This window comes from Cyprinus carpio, unplaced genomic scaffold (genome assembly GCF_018340385.1).
Source record: "Cyprinus carpio isolate SPL01 unplaced genomic scaffold, ASM1834038v1 S000000169, whole genome shotgun sequence".
In the NCBI taxonomy this organism is placed as follows: Eukaryota; Metazoa; Chordata; class Actinopteri; order Cypriniformes; family Cyprinidae; genus Cyprinus; species Cyprinus carpio.
The window spans coordinates 16,293-21,124 of record NW_024872920.1 but is presented as its reverse complement, the minus strand read 5'-3'; the positions used below and the strand labels follow the sequence as shown (position 1 = coordinate 21,124).

The following is a 4,832-nucleotide window of genomic DNA, read 5'->3' as shown; positions in this document are numbered from 1 at the left end:
CACTTTTACATAAGTGTCCTGGCCAATTTATACACAAACATTTACATATTGACTCATCCTCCAATTCTCAAATGATATTTAAAACAAATGTTTTGAAAGACACAAATTATAGCTTTAATTTCATTTAGAGATAATTCTAACCCATGGGGTACAGCATACTTAAAGCATACTTTTTCAGCGTACTTTTTGTCCTAGTTCAGTTCAGACAATAGGTGCAGAAAGATACATTTTGGGAACAATGAAATAAACTACCAACAATTTTCTGTTGAAGAAAACAAAATATGAGGGCAAATGAAATCTGTTGTATTGTTATTGATCACTGGGCCTTTTTAACCTTCTCTTTCCTGCTTTTTATTGCTGAATATGTTTTACACTCCTTGATTTAAGTTATGAAAAACAAAACATTGTTCTTTTTAAATAAAAATTAAATTCAAAAAATGTTCTTTCCTGTTTAAGGAAAAATGAGGTTTACAGTATACACATTTTCATCTTGTGTAAAGTAAAATTATTTAAATGCAAAGACATTACATTGACTTCTCTTATCAATCACTGTGGGGGTGTGTAACTGTATACAAGGATAAAAACAGAACAGAACACATTCATCATAAATAGAAAGTAAAACCCAGCCCATTATAACCAAATACAGTGGCTGCACTGCTGAGACAACATCTTGAGTCTATATAAAAAGACACATCCTGGACCTCAGTGACTTCCAACCACTGGAAGGTGAGTCAAGACTCTGCTGTGCCAAAATTATTAATTTAATTTAAGTTGGTCATTTTAATTAATTGATTTTTTTTACTCTTACATTTGGTTGACATTAATAGGAATATTTGATATCGTTAAAAGAAAAAAAGGGCATACATGAGATTATATATTAACAGAAAGCAATATCCAATAAATAGTCTGTGTCCATGTATTTATTTAACAGAACCTAGCAGAAACCTTTCTGGTCTTGAAAAACAAAAAGGTGAGCAGATTGGACGTACACGTAATGATATACTGCATCTTTAATGAAAACACTCTGTTAATGCAAAATAATAATTAATTTTGGAACACATTGTTTTTTTCATAACTTAAGTAAGTTTGACACCTAAAAATGTGTACCTTTTAACATTTTAACCCAAAAAATACATTCCTTTGATGCCAAAACAGCATTCTTTATGACAGATGTAGCTGAGATGTACCTGAAAGGTATTCTTTTTTAGTAAAAAGGGTGGCAAAGCTAATGTCAAAACTCACAGTGGGAAAGTATAACAGATAAAAAAAAAATATTTCATGTGTTACTGTGCTTGAGTTTTCAGAGATCAAAGTTCTTCACTTAAATAGTGTATAAATGTGTGTACAAAAAAGTCTACAAAATGTTCATTACAGTAAAATCAGATGAAATATTCCCAATGAATCCTCCCATTGTTTGACAGAATTGAGGACATTGCCAACCCTTACGACTATCCAATGATCAGCCAGGGTGAAATTACTGTAAAGAGCATCAATGACGTGGAGGAATTCATTGCCACTGATGTAGGTTGACAACTGCAATATTATTTTTAGTACCATTTTTGAGGTGGTACAAAAAGTACAGTCTATTCTTCCTGAAGTAATGAGTTTTATATTGAGTGATTTTAATAATGTGTCGCTGAATAAAGCACTTACACACTATTATTAATGTCACCAGCCCAACCAGATGGTATAAAAATACCAAATTTGTGTTATAGGTCAGTGATTGGGCTCAGACAATCACAACTAAGTGTTTTTTTATTGCCTACATTTAAGACTGAAGGACTTTGGACTGAAGATTCTGTGCTCTGTTTACAAGAGTGTTATGATTGCATGGACTTGACTATGCTTAAAGATAGCTGTGGTGAAGATTTGGATGAATTTGCTGGGGCCCATTCTTCGTACGTCGCTAACTCAATTAGCTGGATTAGATTTTTTACGATTAAGCATGATCTCGGATTATTTGCTTCTTCGAAGCTCATCCTGGACTTGCTGTCATAGTAACAGGTCTCTAAGCTTAAACCTGATCAGGAGCAGGCTTATTTATATGAGCAGGATTAGATTGCATCTTTTTAAGTGGAACTGATATTTAAAATCTTTCCCAGCCACTGATAATTTATTACATGAGTACCATACTAATCCGGGGACAATAATTTATAATTGTTAATAATTTATAATTGATAAAAAAAAATAATAATAATAATTTGAAAATAATATTATAATTTTGTGTTATCTATAATTCTATAGACACAGCCAGTTTTACTCATTAAATGATTTATTTGTGACAAAAATATTTACTTTATGAGTGTATTTGAGTCTTACACACATGCTGTAAAGTTGCGCATTAATTTGAGTGCTGGCAGTTATTATGGAAGTGGCTTGAAGGAGTGCAGGTAATGCAGACAATTTGATCTTGACCCTTAAGAAACTTTAATTAATGCTGTCACATAACAAATCTGCTTCAAAGATAAAATTACATGAATTAATAATTTCAATATTGAAATAAAAATGTACAAATACTAGAAATCATGAATATAAATAATTTGGAAATAATGTAATAAATAAATAAAATAAAAGAAGTGCACATTTCATTTATCTATTAGAACATTTATGAAGTTTTGTTCAGTTGGCTGAACAGTAATCTTAGACAACTTAATCCATATATTTTAATAAAATCCACAATTTCTTTTGAAGTACCAAATTAGCCAGAGATCAGTTATCACAATTAGAAGATCTGTCATCTTTCAAATCATCTCAGATATATTAAGCGAGGTGTGAAGAACGGGCCCCTGATGTGACTTGTTCTTATGTTGCCTTTTGTTGAGACATGATAATTGTAAAACGGTCAAAATATACCCAAATAACAAACCATGGGTGACTGAAATCTGTTAAATCCAGAATAGAAAATAAGAGATGGGTGTTTAAACAAGGTAAATTCACTTATCTGTATAAACAAGTAGTTGAAACGAGAAATACTAAAGTCAAAACAGAATTATAAGGTGAGATAAGAGAGTCAGATAGCTGCTAATAAGTTGGGCTTGGCCTTGTCTAGTATTTGAAGTACATTAAGTGGTATGATAGTTCAAAGCACAATAATCAGGTCTTCTTGGACGGATATAATTCTGATTTGGAATTTTCAAATGCCTTGAATGTTTTTTTATAATTTTTTTTGATACAATTGTTTTTAGTAAGGAAATCCAGGACTTGTGTTAAAAGCATGAGGATAGCCACCATTTCTGTATAGACCAAGGGGAGGTGGAAAGGGCCTCAAATAAGACTGATGGGCCGATAATATTTGTAGGCGGGTACTCAAGATTTGTGGAAAAGAGTTGAGTTCTTTATTTCACTACATTTTTAATATGTCTTTGAGGGTTCAGCATGTTCCAAATATGTGGAAGGATGCAATTAATGTCCCTGTTCTGAAATATATATGTCCAAGGATGCCAAATGAATTTAGACCAGTGGATCTTAAATCTGTTTTAATGAAAATTATTGAAAGTCGTGTGAGATCTGAAATCTTTAAGATGACTGAAAGTTTATTAAAGGTGGATATAAATATAGAAGAGGTGTAGAGGAGGTTCACTTTTTAACCATTTGGAGGGGAAGTGGTCTCATGCAAGACTTTTATTTGTAGATTTTTCCTTTGCTTTTAATATAATTCAACCTTACATTTTAGTAAGTAGGCTATTAGAACAATTTAAATTGAGTAATAACTTAATGGGTTGGGTTTTAGATTTCTTTGTAGTATTTAATCTATATGGTCCTATTCTTTGTTGTCCTGGTTTGGGAATTTATCTTTAACTGCCTGGGCTGGGCAAAGATGCTGGATGGAGCACTTGGATATTTTCAAATGACAGAGAAAACTTCGAATGCTCTGTCACTTTTGATTGGACACATAAAAGTAATACATCACTTGAATCTGTAAATGGTCTACTTTTATTTGTGTATGCTCGCCAAATCAACAAAATGTCTTCACTCTGTCTGCAAAACACTTTTAGAAACATGTCACTAAAATCAGAATCAGAATCTGAATGAGCTTTATTGCCAGGTATGTTTAGACATACAAGGAATTTGAATCCGTGTATCATTTGTTCTTTCGTTTTTCTAATTGAAACAAAAAAATGGGAAAAAAACGCATAACGCTTCGTTTTCCGATTTTCAATTTTGTGCTGATATCAAAAACGAGCGTGTGCGTTTCACTTTGGTGTTTTTCGTCTGATGCCAGTGATGTCAACCGGAAGTGATCGTTAACCACAGAAAAAAAAAAAAAAAAAAAAACAAGGGATAGCGAGTGAGTAGATTTGAGCAGAATGGCCGGGTTGGAAAAATTTGCACACATAGTAAGACAGCTTTTTGAGAGTGGCAAAAACTCATGCCGAGATTTCCCACCTAGTTGCAGCAGTTAGGAGTCTCAAAATGCTCAGTGATGTCTGTCAGAAGATTCTGTACACAGCACCAGTTGAGGAGAAAAAGAGGTTTCAGACCCAGAACTGGAAACGACGATTATCTAATCAATAGATAAAGTAAGTTTTCACATTTCACAAATATTATGTTTGTGGTTTAACATAATCCTAAATTGAGTTGTTTACACTTAAGGTGCGTATAGCCGCCCGATTGCCTGAAATGTTCCAGAGAAATGAGCGAATTTAGATTGTGTTTACTCTTATAGGGGCTGTTCAGATTTTGCGTCTTTTGCGCACTCATATTCATTATTGTAAATCTAAAACAGAGAGCGATGCAGTCACGACGCGCATGCCTTTTACAGGCGTATCAGTGCAGCAGTGAAATAAAAAATCTCAAGTTTTCATAATGCCTATGATTGCTTGGCAACGGAA

At 33.1% G+C, this 4,832-nt stretch overlaps 1 long non-coding RNA gene across 1 annotated transcript; it reads left to right on the top strand.

Moving 5' to 3' along the window:
• The first annotated feature begins 1,143 nt into the window (after positions 1-1,143).
• On the top strand, positions 1,144-1,662 carry LOC122142805. The gene is made up of 2 exons (XR_006158794.1): positions 1,144-1,194; positions 1,422-1,662. It is a non-coding gene; the product is annotated as an uncharacterized LOC122142805 (long non-coding RNA).
• The last annotated feature ends 3,170 nt before the right edge of the window (positions 1,663-4,832 follow it).